The 21,049-nt window shown below is 42.0% G+C and overlaps 2 long non-coding RNA genes across 4 annotated transcripts in view; one reads left to right on the forward strand and one right to left on the reverse strand.

Annotated features, from left to right (window-relative positions):
- The window catches only part of LOC123649676, a 167,371-nt gene that overhangs the window by 107,064 nt on the left and 39,258 nt on the right, over positions 1–21,049 (forward strand). The window lies entirely within an intron of this gene.
- Positions 12,238–14,524, reverse strand: LOC123649677. The gene is made up of 3 exons (XR_006739104.1): positions 14,478–14,524; positions 13,589–13,633; positions 12,238–12,270 (listed from the first exon to the last, which is right to left on the reverse strand). It is a non-coding gene; the product is annotated as an uncharacterized LOC123649677 (long non-coding RNA).

The raw sequence follows: 21,049 nt of genomic DNA on the forward strand, positions 1-21,049 counted from the left end.
CTTCTGCCTCCCAAGTAGCTGGGACTACAGGCATGTGTCACCATGCCCGGCTAATTTTTGCTATATATTTTTTAGTTGTTCAGCTGATTTCTTTCTATTTTTTGCAGAGACAGAGTCTTGCTCTTGCTCAGGATGGTCTCGAACTTCTGAGCTCAAACCATCCTCCCACCTCGGCCTCCCATAGTGCCAGGATTACAGGTGCGAGCCACTGCACTGGCCTCCTTATTGTATTAATGTGGTAAATTACATTAAATATAAACAAACTTTACAATCTTTGCAAACTTTTCTGAAATAACACCAATCACCTATCTATTTATACACACACATACACACACACATGTGTATATGTACATCACCAGAGTTGATTTGCTAATTTTTAGTTTAGACTTTTCACTTATGCTCTTGAAATTTTTCTGTAACTTTCCTTTCTGGTCCTATATGTGTCAGGTTTTGGTATCAAGTTTATGCTGTCCTTATAAAACAAATTTGGAAATGTCTCCTCTTCTTTTTATCTTTCTGCAAGCATTTGTGTAAAGTTGTTGTTTCTTCTTTAAATGTTTAAAAGAATTTAGTGGAGAAAGACACCTGGCTCTAGAGATTTCTTTGTGAAAGAGTTCTTCATTGCAAATTCAATAACTTTAAATAATATAAGACTATTAAGACCATTCAGGTTCTCTATTTCTTATTGTACTAGTTTTTTAAAACGTGTTTTTAAGGAATTTGCTCACTATATCTATTATTTTCCAATTTTTAGCCACATAATTCTTTAATATGTTCTCTTCTTATCTTTTCAGCTGTCTCTGTGATGTATAGTGACCTCCCTTTTTATTTCTGCTGTTGATATTTTATATTTCCTCCTTTTTTTTCTTGCTCAGTCTTGCAAGTCTTGATTTATCAATTTTATTAGCCTTTTCAAAGATTCAACTTTTGGTTCTTTTGATCATTTATGTTGCATTTTCTGTTTCATCTTTTTTTTTGCTCTTTATTATTTTTCCCTTCAACTTCATCTGGGATCTATTGACTGTTTTTTTAATAACTTCTTGAGATTGATACTGAGATTTTCAGCCTCTCTTCTTTGTTATGTATGTATTTAGGCTTGAAAATTTCCCTTTAACCACAGCTTTCTTAGAAATTTCACATGTCATATTTTCATTTTCATTTGGTTTGAAATATTTTATAATTTCATTTGTGAATTCTCCCTCAATCCACAGATTGTTTAAAAGTGTGTCACTTATTTTCCAAGTAATTGTGGATTTTTTAGTATTCACTTGTTATTGATAACTGGCTTGACTCCAACATGGTTTAAGTGATATTTTTCATTTAAAATATATTGATATTTGCTTTATGTTTCTGCCTATCATCAATTTTGTTCTACATGCACTTAATAGAATTTGTATTTTGCCATTTTGGGGCATAGTGTTATACATATGTCAGTTAGATCAGGTTCTTTTGAATTATGTTTTTTGGGGTCTTCTTTGTTCTTACTGAGTATGCTGATCTGCTTGTTCTATCAGTTACTGAGAGAGTTATAGTTAATGTGCCCTAATATGTTTGCACTTTTGTCTATTTCTTTTACATTTTTCCTGGGAAATTGCCTATATATTAGTTTGGTTTTTTTTAAAATTCACCTTTAGGTTTACAGAAAATTAAGCATATAGTATAAAATTCCCATATAACCTCTCCTCCCCACACACAAAGTTTTCTCTATTTTTAATATCTTGCTGCAGTATGATACATTTGTTACAATTGATAAACCAATATTGATCCATAATTATTAACTGAAGTTCACATATGGGGGTACACTCTCTGTGTTACACAGTTCTATGGGTTCCAACAAATGCACAATGTCATGAATGCACTATTATCACACAAAATTGCTCCACTGCTCTATAAATTCCTTATGCACCATCTATGCATCCCTCCCCTCCCACAAACCCCTGGCAATTACTAACCCTTTTACTATTTACTACTCTTTTGCCTTTTCTAGAATGTCATATAGTTGGAATCATATAATAAGTAGCCCTTTCAAACTGTCTTCTTTAACCTAGCAGCAGGCATTTAAAGTTACTCCATTTCTTTGTGTGGCTTGATAGCTCATTTCTTTTCACTGCCAAATAATACTCCATTGTATGGCTGTACTACAGTTTATTTATCTATTCACCTACTGAAAGACATTTTGGTTGCTTCCAGTTTTTGCCAGTTATGAATAAAGCTGCTATTCATGTTCAGGTATTTGTGTAGACATGTTTTCAACTCCTTTGGATCACTACTCAGTAGCACAATTACTGGATTTTACACCAAGACTATGTTTAGTATTTTAAGAAAATGGCACACTATCTTCCAAAATGATTGTACCATTTTTCATTCTTACCAGCAATAAATGGGAGTTCCTGTTGCTCCACATCCTCACTAGTACTTGGTGATATTGGTTCTTTGGATTTTAGCCGTTCCCATAGACATGCAGTGGTATCTTATTGTTCTTTTAATTAGCAGTTCCCTAATGAGATATTAATATGATGTTGAGCATCTTTTCATATTTTTTTTGTCATCTGTATATCTTATTTGGGGTAGTATCTGTCCATATATTTTGCCTATTTTTAAAAATTAGGTTATCTTCTTATGGTTGAGTTTTTGAGTTATTTGTATATTTTGGATAAGTCTTATCACGTATGTGTTTGGCAAATATTTTCTCCCAGTTTGTGGATTGTCTTTTCATTCTCTTAATCTTCTTCTGTTTTTATCATTTTTGTTTTATATATTTTGAAGGTTTATTTTTTAGTGGAAATAAATTTAAAAATTTTATATTTTACTTGTATATTGACCCTTCTATGATTATGAAAATCTCCCCCAAACTCTAACAATGTTTCTCACCTAAAAAAATTATTTTGTCTGATGTAAGTATAGTTATACTATATATGTGTGTGTGTTATATACATGTACGTTATGTATTTATGTATATATAATTTTCATCCTTTTACGTTCAACCATTCTAAGTTTTCATAGTTAGGCTGTGTCTCTAGTAAGCAGCATATAGTTAGGTTTTGTTCTGTTTTTATCAGTCTGACATTCTTTGCTTTTAAAATTGACCTATTTATGTTATTTATATTTAATACATATATTGTCAAATGATAATTTGTGTATTGTTAATGTTATATAAGTATATAATTACTGACATATTTAGATTTATACTTCTCACCTTTTCTACCAGTTTGCATTTTCTGTTTCACTCCTTTCTTACATTCTTTGGATTAACCACATATTTGTTTTATAATTCCATTTCCCCCTTTTATTAGTTTCTGGGTGGTGCATTCTCTTCTCATCTTTAATTTGTTACTCTAATTTAGATATTCTAATCATCTTTGGCTTATTCTAATATATTCTAATATATTACTTTATCACTTCCTAGATAATAATCAGAATTTAGAACATTTCAACTCCATTTCCTCCCTCCTACCTTCATATATATCTATATTTATAATACATTATTATTATTATTGTATTGTTCAGTCAGTATTTATTTAAATTTGCTAACACATTTCTTCTACTATTTTTAGGTATACTGTAAATACTTTTTGGCTGTTTTTGTTTGTTGAGGTAATATCTTAATTTCCCATTCACAATGTGAGGATATTTTTGCTGGATGTCAAATTCTAGATTGGTAGTTATTTTTCCTCAACACTTTGGAAATGTTATTCTGCTGTTTTTCTGGCTTCCATTGTTTACGTTGAAATGTCAGTTGTCTTTCTTATTATTGGTCCTTTATGGCGATTATTTTTCTTGATGCTTCTAATGTTTTCTCTTTTCTTTGGTTTTTGGCAGTTTTACTATCTTGTGCCTATATGTGCTTTCATTTAAATCTATCTTGTTTGCGGTTAATAAAGATTCTTGAGTATAGGGTTTGATGTCTTTCATCACCTGCGATAAATTCTTTGCCATTCTCTGTTTAAATGTTGCTTCTCCCCCATTTTCTCCTGCTTTTTTTGTGAATCAAATTATGAGAATGTTAGACTATATACCATGCCCTATATGTCCCTTATTCTATTTTTATGCTTTATATTTTATTCTCTCTGCACTTCTGAATTGAAGCTTTCCATTATAATTCCTTTCACTTCAGTAATTGAGAATATACCCTCTTGGCAGGTAACTAGAGTAAGATATAATACCTTAAACCAGTGAGGGGATTCACTTCTGTGAGGCTCATTTTTGGGCTTTATAAGTCTTGGCCAACCTCCAATTCAACCCCACTTCTATGTTGTAGCCCAAAGGGCCTGACCTAAAAACTTTGTGTGTTTTCCAAGATCTCTCATCCTTGGAGTGTTGAACTTCAGTTTTTTCCTCTCTCCTGTAGTGTTAGACTTCTCAGTGTGCCACTTGGCTTTTCAGCCACATCCTTAAACACATTTTTCTCTCTTTCTCTTTCTCTCTCTCTCACTCTCTCTCTCTCTCCCTCCCCCTTTCCCCCTCTCCAGTATAAGGAATGGCAGATACCTCAAGGGAATGACTGTCACAGCCTCACATTCCTGCATATTCCTTATCTCTGTAAACTTGGCCCTTCAATCTAGTAATCTCAGAACCTCTCCAGTACTTTTAAATAGACTATATTGAAAATTTTTATTCAGTAGAGCAGATGTTTAGAATACATACTCAATTAATTGAATGTGTAATTCTTTCTTGATGTCTGTATTGCCTGGCAAGAGTATAATCTCCCTGAAGACCAGGACAAATTTGCCTTTTACATTATCATAATCTGAGTAATTAGCTCAATGCATAGAGTACATGCTCCATAAATTTTAACTGTCTTTTGGAAAGAACAAACAAAGGAAAGAAGAGAAGAGACAACTTTGAAAGAAAGTTCCCTTTAGAGAAGCAGTAATACACAAACAAACCACAGTTACCAAAGATTCTTGAACCTGAATGTACTTGACTTGTGTGTGACTGCCAGACTGCCCTGCCGTGGGAGTCAGCATTTCTAAAACTTAACTGTTTGTTCGTTTCCCATTCTCCACCTTCCATATTCCTCCATGCCAGTGGAAATGGAAATATAAATCTCATATTAGAGGCTCCTGGTCTCACTGGGTTCCATGTGGTGTTGAGTGAGTTGTTAAAAGAAAAATCCAAAGTGGAACCAGAGTAGTGGTTTATGTGAAACAACTATAATATTCAAATTAAAGCTATAAATCAACTATGCAAATAAGCCTGTGCCCAGGGCAGAAATGCAATCAAACAGCCTACAGAAGGAAACTTAATAAACCCTGCCTCTCCTTCTATTACCTTCTGGGTAAGTTTCCTGAGAGTTGGGTCTTGTGGGGACACTGAGAGAGGGTGGCTCCAGGCATTCCACAAGCTCTCACAGCAACTGCACTGGGACCTGGCAGCATTCTAAACTTCAGAAGGGGTTGAGCAGTTTGCATCTGTGTCTCCATCAAAAGACATTAAATATGCATGTGATCAAGACAGTAGTTAGGAATATGAAGTGCCTATGGGGGAAGTATGCTTGGAAATTATCGCTATATATGTACATGCTTTCTATGTGAAATGGCTTTGGGTTTGAAATTGTCACAAGAGCGTTGGTTAGAAAACAGTAGATGGTTCAAAGAAGAATGGCTATCAACAGTGGAGTAGGGGCAGACCAAAGCCAGGGTTTGTTACTAAAGATGGGATCTACTCCTGCCCATGAAATTTAATCTTTACTGTTTGTTGGTGGCCATAGAATCATAGAAGTCAAGTGACCATACATTCTGGTTTGCCCAAGATAGTCTTGTTTTATACCTATTGTTCTAGTATAATTGTTACTAGCACCCCCTTTCATTCTTAAAAGTGTCCTCATTAGGATGATAAATTATGCAACCACCCTACAAAGTAGGGATCTTCAAAATTATTCACCTTCCAGGTAACTCAAGCACTTAGACTATTATTTCATCGTCTGGTAGCATAGGAGGTCTCACAACTCATAGCCCAGCTCTATGTCCATTAGTGAAGGTAGTAATTTTCCTGTCTCTAAAATTATTCAGGTAAAGGCTAGATAAGGAAATAAGGTCAAGGAGATTCAGACAATAAACGCAGGCCTAAATCAATGACTTTGTGGGGTTCCTTCTTTCCCTGAGATGCAGCAAGTCTGAGAAACAAACCTGGAGAGGAAATAGATTCTCAAGTTTCTGCAAGGAGGCAGCTGTAGAGACTTAAGTCGACATTTCCTCACTTTCTGTATTAGAAACTGCTATGGAGAGAAGCAAGACAGAGGTAAAAAGTGGGGGTGGCTCTAGGTGCTGCATGTGCATCACAGCTGAACCCTGCATGCTAGCTCCAGTTTGGACTCTCAGGGCAGTAGAGTTCCTGGTAGAGGCAAGAATTCACTATATGTCAGCACCTAGGAATTCTCTCAGCCAGAATGGGGTAGGTTTTGGTGTAGTATTAAAGAAAATTTCAGTGGCTTAAAACAACAAAGTTTTGTTTTCTTCTTGGCCATACTTTCCATCTTGCATTGGCTGGGAGCTCTCGCTCATGCCAGGCTTGCACAGGGACACTGCATTTCCTTGATTTTTGAAGCAGGGAGAAAGGGAATGTGGTGAATCACCCACTAGCTCTGAAAGTTTCTGCTGGCTATGACATGTTATTTCTACTCACATTTCATTGGCCACAGAAAGTCACATGGATATGCCTAATTTATTATGGGAAGTGAAGCAGAGAACAGCAAATATCTGGAAAATACTATAGATTTATGGGAGAGAGTATACAGATGGCATGTCAAAGTGCCTGGTATACAGCAGGAGCCAAACACATGCCAGCTCCCTCCTGAGAAATGCCTCAATCCTTTGAAGCTCTTCTTCTCTTCCAGCTCCCCTGATCTTCCTTTTGGGGGGAATCCAGCACCAGAGATCGCTTTGTCCTGTGCCCCTCAAACAGGGAAAGAGTTAGTACGTGAATCATAGGCAAGGACTTGTTATATTCTGGCCTGGGCACGTTAAAACAGCAGGAGCAGTAGCAGTAGTGGCTGGATGTCTAACATTTATATAACACTTGCTGTGTGCCAAGCAGTGTTCTAAGTGTCTGACTATACATTCGATCCTCACAGCAACTATGCAGATAGTTACTATTAGTGTACTCTTTTTACAGATGAGAAAACTGAGGCAAAATTGGTAAAGTAACTTCTCCCAGGTCAACAGTTAGTAACGTCAGAACTGGATTGCAAACCCAGGCAGTTTATTCCAGTGTTCATGTTCCGTTACTAGTATCCTACACAGACTGGATGAGGAATCCAGGCGTGTTCATCCTATCCAACAGCATCTGATGGCATAGTATGTACTAGAATGTTGTTTCCCAGGAAATGGAGCTCTTGGGGGGCTTATTAAATGATTTTATGGATTCCCAAAGAGCATTTTGTAAGGTTTTTTGGATTGGCTGGCGCCAGAGAAAGAAAGACAAGCAGAGTTGAAAGGGATAAATAAAGAGGCTTTAGTGGAGCACTCCCGAGTAAGGGTAATGGGTCCCAAGAGAGAGGAGCCTGGGCAAGGTTCTCAGGTCCCGGGAGAGAGAGAGACCCAAGAAGTCGCGCCACCCAGAAGTCTGAGTGGGTATATATATGTTTTTAGGGCTGGGGGATGGGGGTTTCTTCGGTGGGAAGATTTCGGCGTGAAGAGTGAGGAATTTCTTTGCTGCAGTTTTATTGCGGGTATTGAGAAATAGGAGGGGCTGGTGGTATGTGTGGACTGCAGGAACCGTGACTCTTATCAGGGTAACCATCCAGGTGTGGTCGTCCTTTAACTTAGCTGGGCCTTTCAGGCATTGTTCTCAGCAGGTCTCGTGGGCTTCTTTTTCCATTAGGGAGGGGAGGGGTGCCCGCCACCACCCTTACACATTAAATAGTATCAAATCACATGGTGGTGCCTGCATTTCCTTTTCATTCCTTTTTTTCTCTTTCTCTTTGTTTCCCAATCCCTCTGATTATGTCAAAAGCTTGGATGCCGGAGACAAACTGACACTAACCAATATTGTTAATCTCGCTTTGGAAGAGGAGAAAGGCTTTCTGCACAGAGCCTGCTGCAGGCAGTGTCTGCCTATATACAACATCGTTTTGGTTTCATTGTATTAACATTTGTTTATTGTTACTTTCTCTTGTTGGAAAGTGATGCTAGATTTCCATTTATGGCACTGATATAGTTTCATTTGAAAACGCATTTGTTAAGTTTTTTAAAAAGTGAGCTGATGTGATAAAATAGAACATAAATAGCATGGGTGGTATGTGGATAGTCCCAGACAGTGCAAACAGTAGGTCGAAGAACTGAACTGTGGGGAATGCTGTTCTGCGGGAATGGGCTTGCAGGGCAGCAAGCTGGACTTGGGGTAGATGCTAAGAAATTCTTTTCCTCTCGTCAGCTACTAGCAAATGGTTGGTAAACAAAGAAGACTGTAAGAATCTCCTCTCTTCCACCCATGACCCATGGTAAGGTCTCCCTAGCAGCCTAAGTAGTGGGGCTTACATTGGATGGATAATTAGCTGTATGACCAGGTGAATTTCCTACTGATCCAGAGCCTCTACCATCATCCACAAACTAAGAGAAATAAAACCTACCTCACGGAGCTCTTGTGATGATTAAGTCATGTGATGGGGAAAATATTGCCTTACTAGCTGTTGGAAGATCAAGCATTCATTCCACAGATTTTTAATAAACCTGCCATATACTGGGCACTCAAAGGACAGCCTCAGCTTTTGCCCTTGCAGAGCTCAGTCGAGTAGGAAATGACCCTAGGAGAAGCACAAGAAACAAGACCTTGCAGCTGCCATTTATTGTGGGTTCACCAGAGGCCAGGCACTGGACTAGGTGCCCTGTGTGCATAATCCACTCATCCTAGCAAGCCTTCTGGGAAGAACATTATTTATCAGTACTCCCATTTTACAGATGAGAATCTTCAGCTTGGAGAGATAAAGAACTTACAGAAGGCTGTAGAATCAGTGAACAGCAGAACCGAAACTCAAACTCACATCTGCTTTCCTCTTAGAAGTTACCCAGATAAATAGAGGGAGGATGAATTTTAGGAAGGAGAAAGCCCCTGCAGTAAAAATACTTGGAGAGCTATCTCTGCATCCACCAAAGGACCTTGTGGATTGCAAAGCATCGAGGAGGGGAAACTTGGTGACACTCCTTATTTCTACTGCATTATTTTTAGCATCAGACTTTTCCCATGGGACATTTGAAGTTCTCCAAAGCTCCCATGCCAGTGTATGGTGGGACTTCCACTATCAGAGCAATGCTCCTCGATTTTTCCCAAGCTTTAATATATACAGGAATCACCCCAGGAAGCAATCTTGCCAAAATGCAGCTTCTAAGTCAGTAGGTCTGGAGCAGGGCCCAAGGCTCTGCATTTCTAATAAACCCTTGTGGTGGGTCCACAGACCGCAGTTTGAACAGCAAGGCATTAAAGCCCTCAGAGCCCATGGGGAGGGCCGGTGGGGTGCAGCAGAGTGGGCAGCCTCCTTGCTGTGGTGAGAAATGCATGTGCAGCAGTGAATAGGGGTTGAGGGGGGAGCCCTCTGGCTCTGCAATCCCCACCAGCAATCAGCCAAAGGGAAGCTGGTAAGAGGAGCCATTAATGTTTACAAGTCACTCCAATAGCCCTTCTGGGCACTCAAGCCAAAACAAAGTGGTTATTATTAAGGCTAATAAAAGAGCACGTAAAATGTGCAGTTAAATAGCCTCACCCAGGGGGTGGTAGCTCGTCTGGGGATGGGCTGTCTCTCACCCCTTGGTGGGGTCTTTGTGCTTAGTTATTCAGTTGTTTTGCCAGCTCCAGCTGTCCAGGTGCTGGGCTGCTGCCCAGGGAGCAGGTAAAGGGGCATCAGGCCTTGCTTGGGATAATCTCATTGAATCTTCCCTCCCACCTAGAGGGAGGGGTGAGGGTGCGGAACCTCAGGCCCATCAAACGGGCAGTGACGTAGAGTCAACCCCAGGGCTGTGGACTCCAGATTCCAGTCCAGACATGAACTGTTGCAGTGGGGGAGGGGCATCCATGAACTACCTGGACTTGTGTGCAAAGTTTCACTCAGAATGTGTGTGAAGAAGATAACTACATTCCATCAGATTCTCAAAGGCACCTGTGATTCTCCCAGAAGGCACCAGCTCCCTGGCTCTATTGTACAACTGAAAAAGAAGTGCCCCAGAGCAGTGGTTCTCAGTCTTTCTTAGGGACAGGGACCAGTTTTTAATGTCAAACTTTTTCCCCATCCCCTCAAGAGATAGTTGGGATTGCTGAGTCCATTGCTTAGGATAGCACAAAAGAGACTCTGAATTCAGGCCTGCTTTCAAGTGAATGTGTTTTAATTATTATACCAGCATCTGCACGCACTTGATAAACGGAAGTGTATCTGCCAAATATTGTTTCTGTAGTCTATAGCATGCTTGACGTGCAGCTGGATTCGAAGACCCCTTTCAATAACTTGCAGGGAGCACTCGGAGACGGATCTAAGCTAGAGACGGTTTTGGACAGCGGACTCAGCAAGACACTTAGGTCTTCAGGTCTTCCCCTTCAACCCCGAAATGGGAGTCAATAAAATGGCCACAGTACATTGTTGTCACCGTGAAGGCTCAGCAGGGCTTTATTGTTTGAATGGAAACTATATAATTTCTTCTCGTATGAAATGAATGGAGCCAGGTGCTCAGGGTTTCTAAGATGTTGTGAGGTATCAGATCAGGTACGAGGCAGTAGCTACCCCTGGGATACCTCGAAGTCTCCCTCTATTTCTGCCAAGCCAAGACATAAACCAGCGATCTCGCAAATGCCAATGGCAGCAGCAGCAGCATCTATGTCTGGACCGATGGCAGATACGCAGGTATCCAGGTAGAACTGGGTTGGCAGAGTTCTCCAGAATCCCAGCAGGAGAGACAGTCATGCCAGAGCAGTGATGATTCTAGCTCCTGTTCCCCAGTTTAAAACACCACATTAGAGTGGCAATAGTGTCACTCTTGGCCAATCACCTCAGTTTACCAATCTATATGTGCCTCAGTTTACCGATCTGTAAAATGGGGATAAGAATAGTGTCTCCCCCCCCCCACCGACAGTCATAAGGAGTGTTGCAAGGATCATAGAGATGATGTCCACAAAGCACCACTACTATTAATTTCGCACTTTAAAGGTGCTGGTCAAGTTACACATACACATCTGGAAATGAAACACTGCGAATCAGCATGAGGTACGTGGTGGAGACTGCTGAGAAACCATGTGATGTTGGCAGAACGAGGCTTGTTGACAGACATGGAAAAGAGGCTGGGGATGGCATCAAATAACACAGATCTTGACTGGACAAGCTCAGCAATAAGATAGGAGTCTCAATAGCTTCCTTGTCTACCGTCCAGGAAAGTTGGCTGTAGGGCTCCAGTGACATCACCTATATAAAAGTGTCAGCTACTGCAGGTAAGGTTCTCTCATCACTAGTATCACCATCAGAATGACAGGTGGAAGAGTCTCAAGAGAAACCCAAAGCCCTTCTACTTTGGAGAAATGTTGCATTTAAAGAGACAGAGGACAAAGAGCCAAGGATGTAGAAAGATGTATTGTCCCTGAGAAACTGATTCCCAGTCCTAAGGCCACTCTGGAAAAAAATTAATGTGGCTAAAATTTATGGCCTGCCCAAATTCTTCTTTTAGGAAGATTTAAAAGTGATTTAAATAAACTATTTTACAACATTTAAGCTATTCCCGCCAAACTGACCCAGTTTTCTGGAGACCATTTGCAGCCTAGCAGCAGGGGGACAGGAGGAGACCCATTAAATAAATGCAGAAAAAACCTGTCAAAGGATCTGTAAAACCTAGGAAGGCTCCATCAGAAGCCCATTCGAAAGCCCTGAATTGAATTTGTTCGGCTCAAGAGGTGGAAGACATTAGTAAATGATTTACAACAGAGGACAGCACAATTGGTGGGTCTGCTTTTTCAAGCTAACTGAGCAAGGCCTTCCAGAAATGGACATCACATCTGGGTAGCCGTTCCCAGCTAGGAGCAGGAGACTGAGCCCAGCCAGCCTTGACCTTCTAGCTCACTCACCTGTGCGCCGGTCACCAGCTTTGGGGAATCAGGCTGCAAAGATTGTAAACGGCCCCCTCCCGTGGGGGCTTCCCCAGCAGAGTTACAAAGCAGTGCCCTTTCAGAAGCGAACTGAATAAGCCACAGATTTTCCTGGGCATTTGTTTTTCAGCCCACACTTACAGATCACAGCGAGCAGATCTGAGTCTTCCTCACCAGTCTGTTTTCCAAGTGGAGCTCCCGTTGGAATTAAAGAAGCTGTAATTAAAGTACCTTGTTTGGGAATGCTGCAATTAGTCACCAATTCAGCATGCCATCCAACGTAATCCAAATATAAACACCCGAGCTGCAGGTGCCAATCCCCTGGTGAGCTTTGGGAGCTAGTGAGCCCTGCCTGCCTTTTTCATTTGACCCTGTCACCTCTGGGTGACCCACCTGGTGAAGCAGATACCGGCTCTGACCCATGAGAGTAAGCCCAAAGGCAGTCTGTCCTCCCAAACATTTCTAAGCTTCGGGAGTTGGACTTTGTCTTATGCCCGCATAGAGAAATTTGGGGTAAAGGCAGCTTCTTCAATCTGTCCTTCAAAGAGAATAATGTAGCCTCATGATTAAAGATAAGCTTTGAGGCTATATTTTACCCATTCAGCAAATGTTTATGAAGCCTCTGCTAGGTGCAGGACTGTGGGGCTTCAGTAAGGAATAAGGCAGGTTGATCTGCTGGAAGCTATGGGAGAGGGAAACCATGTGCTCAAGCTGTGTGACTTGGGGCAAACGTTTGCCTATCAATAAAATGGGGATAATGGCATTGACCTCACAGTGCTGTGGTGAAGACTAAATGGGAGAAAAGAGGCATATGTCGTCTTAGTACTTTGCCCAGTGCAGGGCAGGGCTGGGACTGGGAAACCTGCCCTTGGATTCTTAATCTGCTGCCACTGGCCACAATGCTGCACCTCACAGCAGGGCTCAGATGAGAGAAGGACCTGGAACTGTGGGCCAGGACCCTGCAACTGCTCTGTCCCCATTCAGAGAGGGTGTGTCATTGGCCCTATGTGTGCAGTGATCGTCTTCTTTGTCCAAGGAATATCTTCACCTGATGTTATTTCCATGGGAGGCTATTTCCTGCTAGACCCTTAGCTCCAGGAGCTTCCCACCTGCCCCCAGCCCCAGCCCCGCCTTCTCATCCATCAGCACATCAGCACGTGCCCCAGTGCCATATACAGCTGGCATCTCAACTGTATTCTCACGGCCCCCGGGCAGCCTTTCCCTTCCAAGTGTGTCTGGTCTCTCTCTGCACCCCAGGCACTATCCGCACAGATAGCAACTGAGGCACCCACTACATTCGGAACCCTGATGATGGCTTTACATACACTATTTTATTTCATTCTTGACACGTGGCACCATCATCTGCCACTTGTTTAAGCCAAAAACTCAGATTCCTTGATTGCTCTGCCCTTGGCCATCACATCCAAACCCATCAGCACATCTGGGGACTTCACTTCCAAAACCTCATCCCCCACCTCCTCGTTTCTTTCCACCTTCACGACTGTATCAGACCAAGTCACCGCGCATCACCTACCAGTCAGGCTGCTTCTGCCCCATAGGATCTGTTCTCTGCACACGTCTTTTTAAAAATACAAATCAGATCAGGTTATGGTCCTAGTCAAAACCCTCCACTGGCTCTCACCATGCTCAGAATCGAGGCCCCTTGCTCTGGCCTCGTGCCCGAGCACCCAGCTCCTGCACATCCACCCTCTCACTGTAGTTTCTGCAACCCCAGGGCCTTTGCACTAGCTGTTGACTCTGCCAAAGAACCTCCTCCATAGATCTTGCAAGGATGGGAACTTTTCATTGTCGCCTCCTCAGAGAAACCTTCCCTGACTTAAGATAACCCAGCCTCTTCCCAGTCATTCTCTATCACATCAACCTTTTCAATTTTATATCTCATCAATGTCTGATAATTTCTTGTGCATTTCTTTATCTACCTCCTGCCAGGAACGTAAGCACCCTACAAGACATTCTTTGTCTTTGTACCCCACTTCCTGGAGCAGAGCCTGGCACATGGTAGACACTCAAGGTACTTGTTGAGTGAATGCATAGATCATCATAACAATTATCTGTAAAATAAGGATAAGCCCACCTGAGCGGGGTCAGGTGAGTTGTGTGGCATGGCTGTATGCAGCAAAGCCTCAATTCAAACCTAAATCTTTGCTACTCTGAGGTCGATGCTTTTTCCACCCTCGCTGTCTTCTGTTTTGTTTCTTTCCCTCTTGCCGCCCCCAGCAACTAATGTAGTATTGTCTGAACATTTCATCTTTACAATAAATGCCTACACGTGACCTTAGGCCTCTTCCTCTTTTATCTGCACTAGTTAATGGCTCGAACCTTAACTGCATTCTCAGCCCCCACTGCTTTTCCAAATCACCATGAAACACTTATTCAAAGCAGATCCAGGCAATATATTTTACCTTGTATCAGGAGGTACCCGCCATTCATAAAGCATCTCACATTTCTGACCATCATGCCTGCAGAAAAAAGGCGTCCATCACTCTGCAGATCAGAACATGGGCAGAAAGTTTCTCTCTTTGAGGAAGATGCAACCAAGATTGCCACCCTGGGGCTGGTTGGCCAAGCTTTCTGGAATGGTGGCAACATGACAGTTTCGAAATCTCAGACTGGAACTAGGGGTAGGAGGGGCATGTGATGAGATAAGGAGGGCAGCAGGTGCCAGCTTCTGTGAGCTCACGAAGTGGGAGAGAGTAAGCCTGCAGGGGGCGCCAAAGAGCTCTGCAGCGTAGGTATGAATGTGTGACTCAAGGCAATGGGCAAGTGTGAGCACACCCGTACTCACCTTTCTAAACCTTTCTAAAGTAAAAATGAATAGCACTGGACTGGGAGTCAGAACACTTGCCCTTGAGCACTGTGCACGATTTGCTTGCTGAAGAGCCTTGGGCAAGCCCCTATCTTCCCTGCCTCTCAGAATCCCCATCTCATGTGGTTGGGGCAGCACCTCAGGCCTGCCTGGCACAGGGCTGCTATGCAGACCGTCCCAGATGATCAACAGGGGCAGAGTGTGTGCGAGTGGAAGCCATTACTGTTGCGGTTCTTATACAAATGGATCTCACCTTTCCAGGAGAGAGACTGGGCAGGGAGGGAGCAGGGCAGGTATAACGAGGACATTGGCATGTCCTACCTGGCTCACCTTTTATGCCTTTTCATTACTCAGCTCCCACCTCCCCACCTTCACTACAGGGCCCTTGCATCTCCATGTTCTGCCCCACCCCTTCTGCAAATTTCCCTTGTCCCAAAGTTGGCCAAGAAAACATTGCTACTGGGGGCAGGAGTTCTCCTTGGGCTTCCTGAAATCATACCCTGTGGTCCCTGAGGGAAAGAAATCCAGCCTCTGCCTCATTCTCATATGGCAATATTAAAAGAGGCCACATTGGGAACCAGGGCTTACCCTGAGAAGTATGTCCAGCCGAGTGCACCCTCCTCCATAACCAGAAATCAAACCCTTCCCATAAGACCAAGGCTGAGCCTCTGGAGGCAGATGGAAAAAGGCTGTGGGTGTGACCAGTTGCCATGGGATTAGGGCTCGTGATGTGTAAAAATCCAGCCTCACCGCTATGCCATTTTCTCAATCTCATATTACAGGGAAGGGGATTACATTATTCACATTGGTATTATTAATAGTATTGCTCCTTCCCCGACTGAAATATTTACACCTCCATGGGGAGGTGTGAGCAGTCTTCTGGCCCACGTGCATCTGAGTTTGTCAAGTCATTTGAAGACCTGGGCTCTTCAAGGGAGACAATAGCATATTCTGGGAAGATACTGAGCCTCTCTGCAAAGAGGACACGCAGACAAGAGCTGTTGAAGCACCATGTGTTCAGTTCTATGTACATTTCTTGAGTGAGATGTGGGCCAGATGCTAGGAGTATGTTCTTATAGATCTAAGTCCAAGTCTTGCTTCTGTTCTTTATTACCAGGGCATGGAATGTGACTTTACCTCTGTAAGCCTCAGTTTCTTCATCTGTAAAATGAGGATAATGACAAAGCCTCTTTCACAGGGCTTAGATGGTGTTTCAAGAAAAATGCATGTGAAAGTGATTTTAAATACAAAGTGCTAATGAAATGTTAACTCCACAGATATCAGCAGTGGGGACAGGAAGCATATATTAAAAGGCGAGAGGACAGTGTCTTCCTCAGCTGGCTGGAATAATAGCATGTCCCAAGAAACCGCATTGATTCAGTAAAATGGAATGCTTCCAACGGTGGGCTTACATGGCAGCAACAGTGGTTAGATCAAACTCTGGAGTCAGACTGATGCTTCGCTTACTGGGTGGCCTTGGGTAGGTTACTTAACCTGCCTGTGCCTCAGTGTTCCCATCTGTCAAATAGGGATAATAGGACTACTGTGAAGATGAAACACATTAATACATGTAAATACCTAGAATACTGCCTGGCACAAGCAAGCTCTGCATAACGGTTTACTATTTGTTTTTATCACATAGACATTCTATGTAAGCACATTGCTCCCAACCTGAAAAAGTCTCAGAAGAGAGGCCTTCCCTGACTATTCTATTTTATGTGCCCCTTACCCACTACCCACTCTTTGGGTTAGCAGTTAAAATATGGGATGCTCAGTTAAATTCGAATTTCAGATAAACCATGAATCATTTTTTTAAAAATATAAGTACGTTCCAAATATTGCATTAGATATACTACAAAATGATTCATTGTTTATCTGGAATTCAAATGTAACTGGTTATTCAATATTTTTATTTGCTAAATCCAGCAGCCCTACCACCCCATTATCTTGTTAATAATTCCAGACAGTGAAAAGTGCTTATGAAAGTGCCATTTTTAATTTATTTCCCAGAATGTCTTCCTCACTAGAGTGAAAGCTGCATGAGAGCAAGGTCTTGTCTGTCTTATTTCTAGCTACTTTCCCAGGGCCCAGCAGGGGACGTGGACCATGGCAGGAGCTTAACAGAAAGGTGTTTTTGTAATGACTGAAGAAGGGTAACTTCCTGCTCTACTGGTCTTTCTTAAATGCTACTTCATAACAATCTTTCCAAGTGTCACTCCAGGCCTGCGCCTCAGTCTGAGTACTCCATGTCTGCTGTCTGGGGACCTCAACCCCTCTCAGAGCTCATTCTTTCCCAGAGTGGCGGCTTCAGCGTGAGGTTAAGAAATGCAGCATATTTTTCCTTTGAACTGTGAACAATCAATTCTCTGCATTCCAATTCTGTCACAATCCTGGGCTCCACAGACTACAAGAAATGGACTTGCCTTATGCTAATGGCATTTCATTTATCATTATGGAGTCGAATGAGAGGAGACCATTAAGCCAAGCGTGATGTTTTATTAGTGTGTTTTTCTGAGGTCTGTGACTCTGCATAACACAATGAATAAAAATGACCTAAAAATTTCACTTCCTGAGACATTTTCAGGCTGCACTTGCTCAGCTGCCCAAGCCTGGTGTTGCCTTTGGCAAAGAGCATCAGGCTTCGAGTCTTCCCCTTGAAAGCATTTGTGCAGGTATGGCTTTAATTTAATTTACTCTGAATTTTTGCGTTTTGTAAATAGCTCCAGTTTCCCATAAAATAAAAATCACTCAATTATTCATGATTTTTACTTGAAAACAAGGTAGACTTCAGAGACTTATGCTCTAGAATATCCATCCAATATCTGAAATTGGCAACATTTGCCACAGTGTCGAAAACTTTTTCTAAGCGTGGTTGAAATTGTTCATAGCCCCTTCTGATTTGGGGTGTTGTATTTGCTGTGTCAGATGTCCTGCTTCTAAACAGAAATGGCTCTCTCTTTGCTTTGGGATTGAGTTTTAAATTGAATGGGTGGTTATTCAAGTGGCACTGTTACGTGAAAACACTGGCTTATCAGGGACTGATGGGAGTTGGGAGATCGCTTGGTCTTGCTTTCAGGATTTGTTTTTAATTCAGGATATTATGGAGGTACAAACATTTTGGTTACATGTAATGCTGTTTGCCCCACCCAAGCCAGGGCTACCAGCATGTCCCTCTCCCATGCAGTGCATTCTGCTTCCATTAGTTGTGAATTTACCCACCCACTTGCCCCAACTGGCACCCAGTGAGTATTACTACCATGTGAACAACCTAGTATTGGTCAGTTAGTACCAATTTGATGGCGAGTACATGTGGTGCATGTTTTTCCATCCTTGTGTGATACCTCACTTCAAAGGATGGGCTCGATCTCTATCTAGGACAATATAAGAGGTGCTAGATCACCATTGCTTTTTGTAGTTGAGTAGTATTCCATGGTATACATATACCACATTTTATTAATCCACTCATGTATTGATGGGCTCCAGGATTTGACTTTACAAGAACTTAATTATCTACATAAAAGTTGGCAACTTTGCCCTCAGACTTCCGTAAAATAATTTGAAAAGACTAAAAGGGAAAAGAAGGAAAATAAAATAAATGGGCTTCCCCAAGTGCAGTTTTGGACAGTTTTTGCAGTTCTCTTCAAAAAGGATAGCTGATACCAACTGTGTCCCAAGCCTCGCTTGCTAGCAGCAGGAGGGGATTCCGTGGCTTACACGCAGCCATATGCTGAGGATGTGAATATTGCTTCGTAGATTCCAGCAGTTAGTTTCAAAATGCATGAGGGCTTTTTTTTCCTTTTAAGAGTCAATAACTCATCAAGGAAAAAAAGCTATATGCACATAAATGTTAATTAACAACATTATCAATACTAGCAAGAAGAAATTTGAAGCAAAGCTCTATGTGCAACTTTCTGGAAATCATTAAGTAAATTATGGCACGTGGACTGTGATGAAAGATAATGCATCCACTGAAATGATAATGAGAAAGATTTTATAGACACATAGAAAATGTTTAAGCTGAAATATCAAGTGAGAGAAAAAGGACCAAATTATATGTGCATTGTGGTTGCAACTGTGTATCAGTAGAACTAGATAGATGGGCACAGATTGGAAGAGGAAAATGAAAAATAACACATAATAGTTGTATAGAGTTAGTTGGAGTAAATGTAATTAATCAATATTTTTAAATTGTTTTTGGAAAGCTAAAAATTTCTTTTTTTAAGTAATGGTTTGAAAAAACAATGGTGAAAATGTTCAATTAGTTTAACTGAATCTAGAAACTTCTCCTCTTCCTCAGTTTAGCCTGCAGAGCACTAATAAGGTAATATTCAACTTGTAGAATCATTTAAATTCTCCAAATACTTAGAAGGAGAATTCTTAGAAGTTGAAACTATTCGGGGAGAGAATTCCAAAAAGAAAAATAAAGTCATGTCATTTCAGGATGAGAAGGCCTTAGATGTCAGCCGCGGTAAGCACCTGGTCTTAATGGTGAGGAAACTGAAGCCCAGAAGCACTGGAGACTTGGTCAGGGGCACAGGGGGAACAGCAAGGACAGGACTAACACAGGGCAGTCCCTAGTGCAGGACAGACCTAGTGTGGACAGCAAGGCTCCCTCCTCTGAACTCAGGCAAGAGTTCAGTCCCTGCTCACCCCACAGCTAGCGCAAGGCACAGGGTGCACAGCTGTGCTCAGCACCCTGTCTCGGGAGGACTGGGCTGGACCATGTTCCACGGCCCTTCCTACATTTGCAAAGTGGTCCTTTCTCTCCCCCGTTCAAGGCCTGGTTGCCTATTTGTCAGCCTTCACTCTGCTCATCCTTGACTCATAGCCCAATTCCTAGAATCTGCATACTTTGTTCCTAGAAAGCTCTCCCTCGTTTGCTTTAACAAGGCGCTGTCTTCATTCATGGCCTGGGTCCCTGGTAGTATAAACAGGGACTTCCCTCCGGTCAGCCACACTTGTCTCTCGGGGAGTTCTAACTCTAGTCCTGCTGGCCACACTGCACCTCCCACTGGCAGAGCCCAGAGAACACAGCAGTCTGACTCAAGGTGCTGTGATTTGCTCCGTGGCACACCAGCTGTTATCACTGACACCTGGCTCTGAGCCACGGCCTAGATGCTCCAGGGCTTAGAAGACCTGGTGCAGGTCTTCACTTGCCTTTCTGCCCAACTCTGCATTAAATATGTCCTTTCTGACATGCCTTGTACTTTGTCCTCCTCCACCCATGGAGTGTGATGAAACTCCTCCAAATGGAATCAGTAGAAAACAGAAGCTCGGGTTAACTGAACTCTTTTTATTGTAGCTAAAACAGGATGAGGCAACACTGTACCTTATTGCGCTCTGTTACTTGGTCAAGTTAGTTGACCTCGAAACCTCAATTTTCATATCTGTAAAAACAGGGGGATAATAACCCACCTTGCTGGGTTACTATGAATAAATTTGATGACAGAGTATATGTTAAACATGTAGGACAGAACCTGGCACATAAGAAGCATTCACTGTGATTTGTGTTTATTCTTATTTTAATTTTCTTTTCTGTAACTCAGGAATTTTAACACTTGTCTTTACCATTGTCATAGTTGTTGTGGCCATCAAATGAGTTCCAAAGCTGAATCTGCTTAGCCAAGTGTGGAGCACTGTGGCAATGCCCTAGATCATATTGCCAGGGTGTTGTGAGCCCTGCCCCAATGACATGAGCATCACAGAGTCTTCAGTCACGAGGACACAGTACCAGGCAGTTCATGGCAGCTTCATCACACCTGTGCAAGAGGACTCTCTTTCCGCCTTACAGATGAGGAGACCGAACTTAGTGGCTGGAGTATTTCAATCACATGCTTAAGACCACCAAGCTAACTAGTGGCAGGCTGTGGTTTAAAACTAGATTTGCCCAACTCTAAAGCCCATATTCTTAAGCACTATTTGGTAACTACATTTTTGCTATCAGTCAGAAAATCAGTTCTGCCATACATTGCACAGAAAAACATGTCAGCTATGCTAAATATCTACTGAATTCAGGATGTACAACACCATTTTTTTAATGTGTAGGGATTTTTGTTTGTTCGCACTGGTTTTGTCTTGATTTGCTTCTGATTTACCTTTTTATCCTTTAATAGAGCATAAGTGCAGGTGAGCGTGGCCTGGCAAGGGTGGGATGGAGTGGAAGATTGT

This window comes from Lemur catta, chromosome 14, assembly GCF_020740605.2.
Source record: "Lemur catta isolate mLemCat1 chromosome 14, mLemCat1.pri, whole genome shotgun sequence".
In the NCBI taxonomy this organism is placed as follows: domain Eukaryota; kingdom Metazoa; phylum Chordata; class Mammalia; order Primates; family Lemuridae; genus Lemur; species Lemur catta.